Source organism: Protopterus annectens, chromosome 6.part1 (genome assembly GCF_019279795.1).
Source record: "Protopterus annectens isolate FY-2018-M chromosome 6.part1, PAN1.0, whole genome shotgun sequence".
Lineage (NCBI taxonomy): Eukaryota > Metazoa > Chordata > Ceratodontiformes > Protopteridae > Protopterus > Protopterus annectens.
Genome location: NC_056738.1, coordinates 304,349,979 through 304,365,681, shown reverse-complemented (window position 1 = coordinate 304,365,681; position 15,703 = coordinate 304,349,979). Strand labels below are relative to the sequence as shown.

The window sequence follows — 15,703 nt, the reverse complement described above, 5'->3', positions numbered from 1 at the left end:
GGAATAGATGCCTGATCCGAACTGGTCTTGGGGGAATGGTCTGTAAGACTTTTTGCCAGTAGCTTTGAAATTTCTAATGCCACAGCCTCCCTCTGACTGGGTGGAACATCGGGGAGGGAGTTTGGAAAAATGTAATGATGTAGCCTCTGGAAATTATGTTCAATACCCAATGGTTGTTTGTGATTGCTTCCCAGGCTATTGGGTGTACAGAAAGATGTGCCCTGACTTCCTCCAGAATTGAGCAGTCTGGCAATCCTTCAGGATTGCTGACTGGGCCTGTCCCAAGAAGGTATCTAGAGGACCCTGGTTCATAGGGACCCCCTCTGCCACGAGGGCCCAAGTCTCTCCAAGGGGTGGAGAGAACCCTCTCCACCACCTTGAATGCCAAGAGCAAAATGTAATCCAAGGGAACTCCTACTGAAGCAATCAGTGGAGAAACATTACAAGTTCCTGCCACTCCCAGATCTGAAGGGGAAGTTGGAGCCAATCTATCAAGCGTCGAGGCTCCAAGGGGAAGGGACAGCTCCAAAGACTTTGCAGCTGACAACAAACCCTTGGAAGAGACGCCCACGCTATGGTTCCAAGGGTCACCCGGATCTGAAACTGTCGGGACCGAAGTACTCGGGGCAACCACAGCTGAAGCAACAGTAACCTGTTGGCTCAGACGTGCCTGCCCTTTACCATCTGATTGCACCGAACGATGCTGGGGGCTGGATTGGAGAAGAAAGACAAAAGCATACTGAAGGCTACCGGGATCAAAAGAACAGAGCAGGCAAAACCCCCGGTTGAATTTGTGCCTCGAGGAATTTTATCAACATTCTGTCGACCTCTGTTTCAGAAAGGCTCTGGGAGAACATGGAGGATGAAGCATCCGAAGGAGGCCTGGAGGCTGGTCTATGGGAATAAAGCGGTGGCGACTTAGGCCTGAAGGAAATTGGCTCTGGCAAAAACCAAGGGGATCAGATCCGGGCAGATTTCACACACCGATTCAAGGACTTGGGGGAAAAAATTTAGGCGGTCTTGCAAGAAGGCTCCCTGGGCAAGGGAGAACTCTGTCCAGGGACCTTTTCTTTGTGCCTCTTGGTGTTGGCTTGATTGAGCCCCTGAAGTGGACAGCGAACCAGAAGAGGAGGAAGACCCTTCAGGATCAGTTTGTTTCTCCTGTCAATCAGCATGCTCTGATTGAAACCAGCACATGCAGAACAAGAGTCATACAAGTGAGGAGGTCCCTTAGCAAACAACGCATTCCGTTTGGGCATAGATAGTGGAATTTTATACCCACACTTAACACTTTTTAAACCCTGCTGGCTTAAACATAATAAAGGCAGCAAGGGAAACAAAAACATTTTAAATACAGAGGGCTTTAAATACAGAACCAACAACCAGAAGAAATTTTTTTTTTTAAAATATGGAAAAGGAAAAAGGGAAATAAAGAGATATAGAAAGAACCATAAAGGGAAATGGACCCACACAGTTGCAGATGGAGCTCAGCTAATCACCATCCTGTGTTCGAAAACATGGCAAATGAGGTCTGAGGGATGAAGGGGAAGCAGGGCATTATGGGTAGGGGAGGAGCTCAGATATTTCAGATCCTAGTGCTGTAGTATTCAGCAGAGTTGGATCAGATCTGAACCCACAGGTTGAAGACCAAATGAAAATTACTTCAGATCAAATGCTTCCATGATGCAGACATTCTACAGACTAAAAGACCCAAGGCTACTTCACCAGATAATTCCAGACACATCTGATGAGAGGGAGATAGGGACAAACAAGGACAGGTAAATTTGAGAAGGGTGTCAAACATTAAGACTTCAAGTTCGAGTTGCTAAATAAACTGAAAAGGCAGTGATTTTGATATGCTCATTATACCAAGCGGAGTCAAAATATCTACTTAAGTCTGCAAAAAATTCTAACAAAGTGAAAAGTAAGGTTGTGATATCACTGATTAAGACACGCTTGCTGGTCTCTAGTAGGGTGCGCTGCTTTTCATCACTAGTACTGGGATTGCCTACTCCTGCCAACTCATACAGGATGGCATCAGCCTTGAGTTTCTGCAAAAGGAAAAAAGTTGGGGTGTTGGGAATTGCAGGGAGGAGGGTAATGCCATCTTATCCACCTTTGAAATAAGAATTTCTAGTACTCAAGAGTTCCTCTCTCATGGTACAATGGGTAAGGAAATATTTTAAACCCATTTGTGGGAATGAAGTACCAATACTCTACAGATACACAAGTCAAGACAATGAGAGTACTGATAAACCAATAAACGAAAAACGAGCAATCCAAACTGGCTGAAGTAAAGTTTATTAAATCCAAATTCAAGGTATAAACAGTAATGCCCAAAATAATAAAAAGACTTCACAATGCAAAAAACGGTTAAGGTAAGCGCTTTCGTTTGGCTATGCCAAACTTTTTCAAACAAAGTATCGTCATTGCCTGCTGGTAAAATAGTATGGTTACAGTGATGCAATACATTGTTGCTTCCATTAAAAACTTTAAAGAAATATAATGCATTGTAATATATACCATTCAAAACCTATAAAGTTCCCCTAAAAAATGCCCAACCTTTAGAAACAGAAAACCGGACAATTCATGATGAATAGATGCAAAATGTAGTTAAAGCGGAACACAAAACCCTAACGTATTTAAAATATAATCATCTATACGTGTTTGTAACCAAAGCGCGTTACAAACACTTTTATTCTTACCTTTTTAAAATTATGTAAGTACCCTTATGTGTGCGTGTATGCAAACAGTTCATCCGCTGATGTTAAATCACGGACTATCCAAACAATGAATGAATAAAATAATATGCACAAATTAAAGTGTGGCGTGCATTGTCAGCTATGAAAAATTTAAAATCACAAACACTACATTAAATACTTATCCTTATAAAGTTCCCCTAAAAAATACTCAACCTTAAAAAACAGAAAACTGGACATTCATAATGAATAAATGCAAAATGTTAAAGCGGAACACAAAACCCTAGCATATTAAAAAAAAAAAAAAAAAATTATACATATATATATATATATATATATATATCATCTATATGTGTTTGTAACCAAGGCATGTTACAACCACTTTTATTCTTATTTAAAATTATATAAGTACCCTTATGTGTGTGTGTGTGTATGCAAAGAGTTCATCCGCTGATGTTAAATCGTGGACTATCCAAATAATAAATGAATAAAGTGGTATGCACAAATTAAAGTGGTATGCACAAATTAAAGTGCGGCGTGCATAGTCAGCTATGTAAAATTTAAAATCACAAACACTACATTAAATACATAAGTAAATAAATAAGTAAATAACTATTGAATACATGCAATATACTATAAAATTTAGGATTTAAAAATGTTGAGAGTTTGTTAGTTTGTAACTGTAAATTGTTAATAAACATATAAACACAATAATATATGTAAATATGTATAATAGTCACAAATGAATCTAACCATATAGTGTGTAATCCAACATTATTTTTAAATACAAACATAAATGTATAAATTATATGTATGCAACCAATATAAAATTAATAAAGTGAACTATAAGTAAAGGGGATAAATAAATCTTGTGCAACTGTGGAATAAATAGAATAAGTGAAGTAAATAAGTTATCTTTCTAAAGTTTTAAGTCTTAAAATGCTACCAATGGAAATAGCACTATTTAATCCTGGCCAATTATGGGCATTAAATCTAATTTGCCATTGCAATTCCATTTTTTCTAATAACGATTGCCATGCTCCTCCCCTTATATCCAATTTTAAAATATCCAAAATAACAAATTTAAAAGAATGAGATGTAAATGTATTAACATGTTTTGCTAAGGCATTTGTTTCAATGCCATCCCGTATTGCTCAAATATGTTCACCCATACGATCTTTCAATTTCCTTTCAGTTTTTCCTACATAAAAATTAGTACAGGTAGAACACAGAGCACAATATACAATTTTTTTCACTATTACAGTTAAACTTCCCCTTTATTCTAATATCCACTCCATTAATTTTTACTGACGTACTTTCGAACACATTTGCACCTGCCACATTTGTGCATTTTCCCATATCTAAATCTTTGTGAAAACACTTTTTTTTAAATTTCTTCCCTTTTTATATACTATTGATGGAATGTAGTTAAAGTGCTGATGTAGTGACAAATCAGCAATTAATTTCCAATTTTTCATAAGAATGTCACGAATAAAGTAACTGTCAGTGTTAAAAGTAGTGATGAAACATTTAATAAAACCTTTAACAGTAACATTCTCCATCATTCATAGTGTTATTTAAGAAATTATCAGAGCACGTAATATTCAAATGCGTTTCACATGCATTCAAAATGTGTGGTTCATCTGAACCCACACATCTTGATGTTAAAATCAATTTCAACAGTTGATGTGTGATTTATTAATGGTTTAAAATAACAGTTATCACATTTTATTATTACTTCATTCATGACATTGTCTATCAATTAATTATGAATGTAGTTACAAACACATAGATTATATATATATATATATATATATATATATATATATATATATATATATATATATATATTTTAATATGTTAGGGTTTTGTGTTCCGCTTTAACATTTTGCATTTATTCATTATGAATGTCCGGTTTTCTGTTTCTTAAGGTTGAGTATTTTTTAGGGGAACTTTATAAGGATAAGTATTTAATGTAGTGTTTGTGATTTTAAATTTTACATAGCTGAATGCACGCCACACTAATTTGTGCATATTATTTTATTCATTCATTGTTTGGATAGTCCGCGATTTAACATCAGCGGATGAACTGTTTGCATACACACACATAAGGGTACTTACATAATTTTAAAAAGAATAAAAGTGTTTGTAACACGCTTTGGTTACAAACACATATAGATGATTATATTTTAAATATGTTAGGGTTTTGTGTTCCGCTTTAACTACATTTTGCATCTATTCATCATGAATTGTCCGGTTTTCTGTTTCTAAAGGTTGGGCATTTTTTAGGGGAACTTTACAGGTTTTGAATGGTATATATTACAATGCATTATATTTCTTTAAAGTTTTTAATGGAAGCAACAATGTATTGCATCACTGTAACCATACTATTTTACCAGCAGGAAATGACGATACTTTGTTTGAAAAAGTTTGGCACAGCCAAACGAAAGCGCTTACCTTAACCGTTGTTTGCATTGTGAAGTCTTTTTTATTATTTTGGGCATTACTGTTTATACCTTGAATTTGGATTTAATAAACTTTACTTAAGCCAGTTTGGATTGTTCGTTTTTCGTTTATTGGTTTATCAGTGCTCTCATTGTCTTGGCGTGGTTTTTGAGCTACATGGATTTGGCTGAGGCAAAGACTGAAACAACACAGGAGAATATGTTTGGGAACTTAACCTCACTAATTCAGAAGCTAACGGACAGGCTTGATCGATTAGAACAGCAAAGCTTGTCTCAATGTTCCAACCTTTCTCTTCATTCTAACCGTTTTATAGACATTAATGGATCGAATAATAACGGCCAACTGAACACCAGGGTTTCGACAGCATCAATAACTGAAGCGAGCGGAACAGATTCTTACATCAGAGAACAACCAAACAGACTTTCAGATACCTTTTTACCAAGGAATGATGACCTTTCTTCATGGTTAAACAATAACAGTGCGTTTGAACAAACAACAAACCTTAATCCAGGTATGTCTGAGTCCTATCAATAAAAATTGACTGAATTAGACCATGTTTTATTAAAAATCAAAAAGTTACAAATGGACAACTACTTTTCTGAACGTCTAAAGAAAAATGCAGTTACTAAAGGCTTACGCGTTTGGCGTTTTCCAACTGGCCTAGTAGTAAATTCACCACTTCATTTAAATCTGATTAAACTTTGATAAATTTGGTGTGGATTATATGAATTTGGTTATTAATGACAATAAGAAAACAATAGAAATTTTATCAAGGAAAGCAAATGCATTAGATACAGCAGTAAAAAATGACTCAGCTTTTACTATTAATGACTTTGATTACCAATGTATCTTTAAATCAATAGACAAAAAAATAAAATCTATTAGAGAGAGGAAACAAACTGGACAGAGATGTGAATGCTTATGCTAAATATATGGCCTACCCCCCACCCGCAATTTTGCAACAATGGGATTTTAAAACAACAAATATGGATAACAGGAACGAGACCCATGTAAATCTTAATACCAGTATGGATGATATCGAAACAGATCCAAACGATTTTTTAGAAGCAAGTGCGTTTCCCCCTCTCAGGAGGTCGGAACTGTTACAACAACAACAACGTCAAAAGACAGCCCAATATCAGAAAAAAATCGAGAGGTTGGGGGCTATCGAACCAACCCCACACACGAGGAACCTTCTCCAGGGGGAGGAACAATTAGTACAGGGGCCAGTGGAGAGGATACAAATGACTAACTGAACCATCTAGATGTCTCAACATCTATACTAACAAAATGAATGACTTTAAAGTGTACAATTATTCTGATTATGAGTTTGACAGCTGTATATGTGAATTGCTATCACGAGGGCTTACTTTTATACCCAATAGGAAGATGAATGTTGTGGATTCTATTATAGATTTAAAAATTTTTGTACGGAAACTAAATTTAAGCCTGTTATTTCAAAATACAGAACAAATTGTAAAACCTTTTTATGTTTCCAGTTCATACAACCCCCCCCATTACATCCTACGTTGGAGATATTTGAAAGAATTTGCGAATTCGATTTTCGGGCACTTGATTCTTCAGAAACTAAAAATATAATTTAACTAAATTTGAGAGTAAGAATTTAAATGTTAATGGAAACTAAGAATATCAGACTTATTAAACCAGGTAAGGGTGGGGGTATGACTATATTTAATATTGCCGACTATAATAAAAAAATGGAAACTATATTGAATAGCAACACATACTAGGAGCTCCATTAATGAATTAAATGGAGCGTATAGACGCATAAGGGGTATTTTGTACGACTTGTTTATAGATGGAGATATTAATATTGATGAGTTTAATTTTATGAATGTCACTTATTCTAGGACTCCAACTGTTTGGAGACCCTAAAATACACAAGGACTTAAATACACCTCCCTTCAGACCCATTGTAGATGCACAGGGCTCTATTACTACTCTGACTGCAAAATTTATAGATAATAAATTGAAACCATTCATACAGGCCGAACAGCATCTATGTAAAGATTCCTGGGAGTTTTTGTCCATGATTGGGACGACCAGTACAGTGATGATTACGTTTTTCTAACTATAGATGTCAAAGACTTGCATTCTGTTATACCACATAAGTTGGGGATGGATTGGGTGAATTCATATTTATTGAAAAAAGGATCAACATAAGACATTAATTTATATGATCAACTTTTTGATATAATTTTAAACAATAATTTTATATTATTTAATAATAATTTATATTTACAAAAAGAAGGTGTAGCTATGGGGTCTCCTTGCAAAGGCCTCTATGCTAATATAGTAATGTGTGTGGGAAGAAAAATATGTTTTTGATTCCCCCTATTTTAGCTTGTGCAAAATCTACTTACGGTTTTTAGATGATATATTTATTTTGTGGAGTGGGGAAGAAAAAAGGATAGATGATTTCTTAAATTATATTAATAAGACTACTTAATTTTTAAAATTTACAGCAGTCAAAAATAAAAACAGAGCTTATTTGGATGTACTTCTACAAAAAGATTACAATAACCAAAGTTATACATCTAAAATATTTCGAAAAGAAATGTACAGCAATAGCTTTTTACACTTCGATAGCTGTCATCCCTACAGAAGAGAGCCGTTTTTAAAGGCCAGTTTGTTCGAGCAGCAAGAATGGTTAGTAGTAGGGATGACTTCATATCTGAATGTCTTTTTTTTTTTTTTTTTTTTTTTTTTTAAGTGAGATGTTCGAATGTAGAGGCTATCCTGTGCAGCTGATAGACAATGTCATGAATGAAGTAATAATAAAACATGATGACTTATTTTAAACCATTAATAAATCACACATCAATGAATGAAGTAATAATAAAACATGATGACTTATTTTAAACCATTAATAAATCACACATCAACTGTTGAAATTGATTTAACATCAAGGTGTGTGGGTTCAGATGAGCCACACATTTTGAATGCGTGTGAAACACATTTGATATTTACGTGCTCTGATAATTTCTTAAACAATATGAATGATAAAGAGAATGTTACTGTTAAAGGTTTTATTAAGAGTTTCATCACTATTAACACTGAGTTACTTGATTCATGACATTCTTATGAAAAATTGGAAATTGATTTGTCACTACATCACCACTTTAACTACATTCCATCAATAGTATATAAAAAGGGAAATAATTTAAAAAAGTGTTTTGAAAATTCACAAACCTTTAGATATGGAAAAATGCACAAATGCGCCAGGTGCAATTATGTGTTGGAAAGTACGCCAGTAAAAATGAATGGAGTGGATATTAGAAGGGGAAGTTTAACTGTAATAGTGAAAAAATTGTATATTGTGCTCTATATGTTCTAACTGTACTAATTTTTATGTAGGAAAAACTGAAAGGAAATTGAAAGATCGTATGGGTGAACATATTCGAGCTATACGGGATGGCATTGAAACAAATGCCTTAGCAAAACATGTTAATACATTTACATCTCATTCTTTTAAATTTATTTTGGATATTTTAAAATTGGATATAAGGGGAGGAGCATGGCAATCGTTATTAGAAAAAATGGAATTGCAATGGCAAATTAGACTTATGCCCATAATTGGCCAGGATTAAATAGTGCTATTTCCACTGGTAGCATTTTAAGACTTAAAACTTTAGAAAGATAACTTATTTACTTCACTTATTCTATTTATTCCACAGTTGCACAAGATTTATTTATCCCCCTTACTTAATAGTTTACTTTATTAATTTTATACTGGTTACATACATATAATTTATACATTTATGCTTGTATTTAAAAATAATATTGGATTACACACTATATGGTTAAATTCATTTGTGACATACATATTTACATATATTGTTTATATATTTATTAACAATTTACAGTTACAAACTAACAAACTCTCAACATTTTTAAATCCTAAATTTTATATTATATTGCATGTATTCAATTGTTATTTACTTATTTACTTATGTATTTAATGTAATGTTTGTGATTTTAAATTTTACATAGCTGACTATGCACGCTGCACTTTAATTTGTGCATACCATTTTAATTTGTGCATACTACTTTTGGATAGTCCACGATTTAACATCAGCGGATGAACTCTGCATACACACACATATAAGAGTACTTATATAATTTTAAATAAGAATAAAAGTTGTTGTAACATGCCTTGGTTACAAACACATAGATGATATATATATATATATATATATATATATATATATATATATATACACATATTTTTTAATACGTTGGGGTTTTGTGTTCCGCTTTAACATTTTGCATTTATTCATTATGAATGTCCGGTTTTCTGTTTCTTAAGGTTGAGTATTCTTTAGGGGAACTTTATAAGGATATGTATTTAATGTAGTGTTTGTGATTTTAAATTTTACATAGCTGACAATGCACGCCGCACTTTAATTTGTGCATATTATTTTATTCATTCATTGTTTGGATAGTACACGATTTAACATCAGCGGATGAACTTTTTGCATACACACACATAAGGGTACTTGCATAATTTTAAAAAGATAAGAATAAAAGTGTAACACGCTTTGGTTACAAACACATATAGATGATTATATTTTAAATACGTTAGGGTTTTGTGTTCCGCTTTAACTACATTTTGCATCTATTCATCATGAATTATCCAGTTTTCTGTTTCTAAAGGTTGGGCATTTTTTAGGGAACTTTATAGGTTTTGAATGGTATATATTACAATGCATTATATTTCTTTAAACTTTTTAACAGAAGCAACAATGTATTGCATCATTGTAACCATACTATTTTACCAGCAGGAAATGACGATACTTTGAAAAAGTTTGGCATAGCCAAATGAAAGCGCTTACCTTAACCGTTTTTTTGCATTGTGAAGTCTTATTATTTTGGGCATTACTGTTTACACCTTGAATTTGGATTTAATAAATTTTACTTCAGCCAGTTTAGATACACAAGTCAACATGAGCAATACAACTCGCATGGTACAGCACCAAAACTCTGGGACATGCCTGCCAAGCAGTGAAGGCCAATAGTTCAAAATCCATGTGGAGGCTCTAACAAACCATGTTCCCAAAGGCTTGCTACTTGCACATGTGAGGCCAGCAGAAGGACAGACTAGCAGAAGGACAGACTAGCAGAAGACCCTAGTGGACCTTCATCCACCTCAATGGGTCCTACTAGAGCTAGGTTGGGGACCGTCAATCAAGAGCAACTACCAAGCACAAGCCTGGGGAAGTGATGTGAACTAAATCACTAGGCTACTGCATACATCTCTGCAATGAAAACTTTTGAAGCAAACACTAAATTAAACCATGCCTCTCGAACTGGCCAAGATGACCTTCCTGGTAAATAGTGCAGTAGGCTATGAATTTGGAAAAGGTCCGCTTGGCAGGGGCCAAATCTCTGAGAGATTAACGGTGGTTTTGAATTCCTACACTCATAAATTGCTTCAATCCTGAACTGGAAGAGTTGCACTTGTCCAGTGATACTTGGGAAATGTTCTGGAAGAAACCCATGTTGATCCTGAAGAACCAGGTTTGTAAAAGAAAAGGTGGCTGTGATAAGGCTTCTGATAACACAAGGCCTGAAAAGTACAGTTATGTACACTTACCATAATTGTAGATGTTCGACTGTATTCACTGTTGCAGTCATCACACTTGGGTTATCTGCCTGCAGGTAAGCCCTCAGTCAGCCTGAATACTAGAGTCTTGGGATTTCTGCATTAGATGCTGTTATCTCTTCCATAATGTCAGGGGTATAAAACATGTAGCCGATGACATTACATCAGTTTTACTTGCCCCAGAAGTCAGGAGCCCCCAAAATAGGAAGCAATTACATAGTGTGGAACACCTCCAGTAAAAAGTAAATACCATAGTCATAAGATATGGCCAAAAAGAGGATAGGTAGAAAGTCTAGAAAAGTCAGGGGGCAGGAGCGAGGGTAACCAGGACTGCAACAGGGAATACACTCGAACATCTACATTTATGGCAAGTGTACACAACTATACTATGTTCTTCGTCTTTCACTGTTGTAGTCATCACACTTGGGTTGATTCCCAAAGCTGAGTAAGGGTGGAGGCAGTCAAGAAGTATTAGGGCTGGCTAGCAGGCCTTGTAAGACTGCTATGTGAAATCCAGCTCTGGATTTAGAAAAGTCCGGTAAGTGGTAATGTTTGAAGGTGTGTACAGAACTCCAGGATGTCCCTGGCAGGGACTCCCCTGAGAAATGCTGTAGAAGTTGAGGTAGCCCTAGTGGAATGAGTTCTGATCCACTGTGGGGCAGATTTTCCATGGTGTTCGTAGCAGAAATGAATGCAAAGTGCTATCCATTTGGAAATAGTTTGCTCTGAAATGGTCTTGCCCTCTGCCCCAGTAGCAAAGCTGACTAGCAGCTGGTCAGATTTTCTGAAAGGCTTAGTCCTGTCAAGGTAGATCCTGAGCTGTCTGTGTACATCCAAGGAGTGCAGGATCCTCTCCCCTTTATTCTGAGGATTAGGGAAAAAGTTTGGCAAATGGATGGATTGGTTTAAAGCCACACTGGATACAACCTTGGGCATAAATGATGGATTAGTCCTGATGGAGACCCTGTCAGCCTGGAAAATAAGGAAGGGTTCCACAGTCATTAGTACCTGGCAGGGTTGGGAGCTCTCCTCGAGGGTTCTTAAATTATTAGCTCCTCTCTCAGGACCTGTTGGATCAGAGGGTGAGAAAAGAGAGGTGGCTCCGTATTGTAATGAGCCGAGATGGCAAAGGCATGAAACTTAACTGATGAGAAGGAAGTGCCTTTGTGGAGTAGCTCTGCTAGGTAATCTAGAATCTGAGGTAAGGAGGGCACAGCATTGTCCTTTCCTAGAGACTAGCTCCAAGAATAGTATCTTTTCCACTTTTCTAAATAGGATTTCCTAGTGCTAGGCCTTCTGGCCTGAAGGATGATGTCCAACACCTGTTTGCTGCGGGTTGCTGGTGGTGTGTTCAGGGAATAAGCCAGGCTGCAAGGTTCAGTGTTTGCAGCTGAGGATGCAAAACCCGTCCCTCCTGCTATGACAGCAGGGAGGGGGTCTGATGCAAGTGCCAGGGTGGCATTGCTGTTAGACTGCGTAGGAGTGGGTACCAGTGCTGGTGTGGCCAGTCTGGTTCAATAAGAATTGCCCTTGGTTTGCCCTGCTTGATCTTGAGTAGTACTTTTGAGAGGAGGGGCAGAGGGGGAAAGGCATAAATTGAGAGGTTTTCCCATGTAAAGGATAAGGCATCCACTAGCCATGTTTGGCTGTGGGGATTTCTGGTGCAAAATTTGCACAATTGATGGTTTTGGGGGGAGGTAAAGAGGTCCAGCTCTGGTGTTCCCCACCTGTTGATTACACATTTTAATGAGTTGGGTTCCAGTTTCCACTCGTGTGGGTCCAGTAGATTTCTGCTTAAGTTGTCTGCCAGTGAATTTTGTTTGCCTGGCAGGGATTGAGCTTGCAGGTGCACTTGGTTGCTCAAGGCTGTGTTCCACAGGGCCATGGCCAACCTGCAGAGTGGGTAGGAATGAGTTCTCCCCTGCTTGCTTATGTACCACATAACTATGGTTTGTCTCTTTATCAAGAGTTGTCCTGGAAGAATAAGGTATATGAAGGCTGTCACAGCATTCTGTACAGCTAACATTTCTTTTGATTGATATGCCGGTGAATTTCTCCTGGACTCCATTTGCCTTGAATGCATTTGCCTGCCATGTGAGCCCTCCATGCATAGTCTGATGTGCCTGTTGTCAGGGTTTGGGCGGCGAGGGGTTGAGTGAAATGAAGTCCCTTGTTGTGGTTGCAAGCCTCTGCCCACCAAAGGAACTCTGCCCTTAGACAAGGAATGATAGGAATCAGTGTTTCCAAGTCCTGAGAGTGTTGACACCAGAGACTTAAGTACCACTGAAGTTTCCTCATATGCAGTCTTGCATATGGAATTAGTAGAATGCATGAGGCCATGAACCCTAGGGCTTGCAGTATTTTTCTTTGCAGATAGCTGGGTCTTGGTGGCCATTAGTTTGAAGTAGTTTGTCAAATGAACCTGCTTTTCTAGAGTGAGAAATGTCATCTGGGAAGTTGTGTTCACGCGAGCTCCCAGGAATACAATCTGTTGGCTGGGCACCAGATGTGATTTATTTTCTTCATTGATGGTGTACCCCAGAGAAGTTAGAAGTCTCTTTACAAATGCCAGGTGCTGAAGTAGCAATTCCGGACAGTCTGCCTGAAATCAGATAATCGTCCAAGTATGGGTAAATTTGAATATTTCTCTGCCTGCAGTATGCAATGGCTGGAGCCAGGCACTTTTTGAATACCCTGGGCACAGTAGATAAGCCAAAGGGAAGTGCAGAGAACTGATGGTGCATAGAGCCTGCCCTGAAATGTAGATTTTTCCTGCAAGATTCCCTTATGGGGATATGCAGATAAGCTTCTTTCAAGTCTCTGGTGACTAGCCAGGAGTCCTTGGGCTAGCATATGAAGCAGCTGCAAGCATTAAGTGTAAGCATTTTCAATTTTGGGACCACCAGGGAGTTGTTGAGAATGGACAGATCCAGGATAGGGCGCCATGATCTCTTTTTTTCTGGGCACCAGGAACAGTCTGGAATAGAAACCCTGTCGCCTTTGCTCTACTGGAACAGGTTGAATAGCCCAGATACTGAGAAGAGAAAGTAATTGTCTTTGTGCCTCTTCCCACTGGTTTGGAGGAAGGTTTGGCAACCCTTTTGAGGCTGTCAGAGAGAGGAAATGGAATCTGTATCCCTGGGATACAATGCTTAGGATCCATTGGTCCTGGGTAATGGACATCCCATTTTTTTTTTGCACGCAGGGCGATTTTTCCTCCTAGGGGTGCAAGTACTTGGGCATGGCTGGGAAGGATGACAGAAAAGTCATTGTGAACTTTTTCTATAAGGGTGTGGCTTACCACTCCCTGTTTTTGAGGTGGGAGCACTCCATTGCTTAGATCTCTGCATACCCCAAGACTGAAGTCTTGGTGGTCTGTTGCCCCTGGGCTTGGACTGAGAAGGCCTGAGGGGGACTGGAAAGAACCAGTTTTTAGAAGGCCTATGCCTACTGAATCTAGGTGGCTGTACCTCTAAGAAATCTTTAACAGTTTGCATAGATTTAGCTTTTTCCTCCCACCTTTTTAAGAACTTCTGCTTTTGTGCTAAACAAATGTTCCTGGTTTAATGGAGCATCTAGTAATTTTGCTTTGACATGGTCTGGCAAGATTTGTTCCTTCAGCCAAGCATGCCTTCGTAGTACAGACCCAGTGACAGCAGCCCTGCAAGATGCTTCTAAGGCATGCAAGCCGCACTGCAAAGTATGTTTACTAACTTGGTTTGCAGAATGCATTAACTCTTGTGAATCTTTATTCTCTGCATAATCTGGAAGCAACAACATTTTTTGTTTAATTAGTTCCATAATATGCAGCTGGTACTTCAACGTGCAAAACCGGCAATTTAAAGCCCTTACGGCAAGAGTTGCAGAGGTATATACCTTTTTACCCCATCTGTCTAAAGCTCTAGAATCCCTGTCCGAAGGGGTAGGGTTTTTGGCTGTAATAGCCTAACACCTTTAGGTCCCTGGGAAATGGTCTCTGGATCCGCAGTGGGATTCTTAGAGAGAAATTTGTGAGTCAGTTACTCTCTGTAGTACCTGCCAGGCTTTCTAGGAGCTGGTGGTAAAGTATCAGGAGTTAGATTGGATTCCATGAAGACATCATCTACAATATCCAGGACAGGGAGTATAGCTAGAGGCCTGTGCTGAGGCAAGTCTAAAAATTCTCAGAGTCTCTTTTTGGACTGTGGGTAGTCCTGGCATTCCCAACAGAAAAGTAAAGCTTTGCCGAGGCTAATTATGGTGGTTGCCAAAAAAGCAATTACTAAAAAATAGAAATCAAAGTCTAGACCAACTTTACTAGAAATAGTGAATATAATGGAGATAAAACTGAAACTGGGATGTTTAGAAAAGAGACGGAGCAAACTATATAGAAAAAAAATGGGAACTGTGGGATCAATAATATGCAGAGAAGGAATGAGGTTTATGAAGTAAGATTTGAATAAGCCATATAATGCTTAACAGACAATGACTAGTATGTTTGCAACTAAAGTGGTATCAATATTTGCTTTTTATATACAATGTAAGATTGCCCAGGTCAAGCTTGACAATTTAATATGTTTACTGAAATAAAAAGTCTAAAAGACTTACTAAAAGGGGCATTTTACAGCTCTTGCTGCTATCAGTTGGTAGTCTAGAATGTGCAAATGTGTTTACAGTACAAACTGCCACCAACCTAGCCTGACAGTTTATCACATTAAAAATGTGACCTCATTTTCTTTTAGAAAAAGGACTCACTGGCAAGATGTGTAATGAGAGTCAATACAGAGATAGAAGGTTGACAGGGCATATAACTTTTGCCCCAAAGACCCAGACACTGATTATGTATGGGTAGTAACTAAGAGGAACTAGGGTTGTGCAACATGAACAGCCACAATGAGATTCTTGCTGGTTGTTTTACAGCATCAAAATACAA

The 15,703-nt window shown here is 37.5% G+C and overlaps 1 protein-coding gene across 1 annotated transcript in view; it reads right to left on the bottom strand.

Annotated features, from left to right (window-relative positions):
• ATIC (5-aminoimidazole-4-carboxamide ribonucleotide formyltransferase/IMP cyclohydrolase) overlaps positions 1-15,703 on the bottom strand; it is a 1,003,526-nt gene that overhangs the window by 390,940 nt on the left and 596,883 nt on the right. The window lies entirely within an intron of this gene.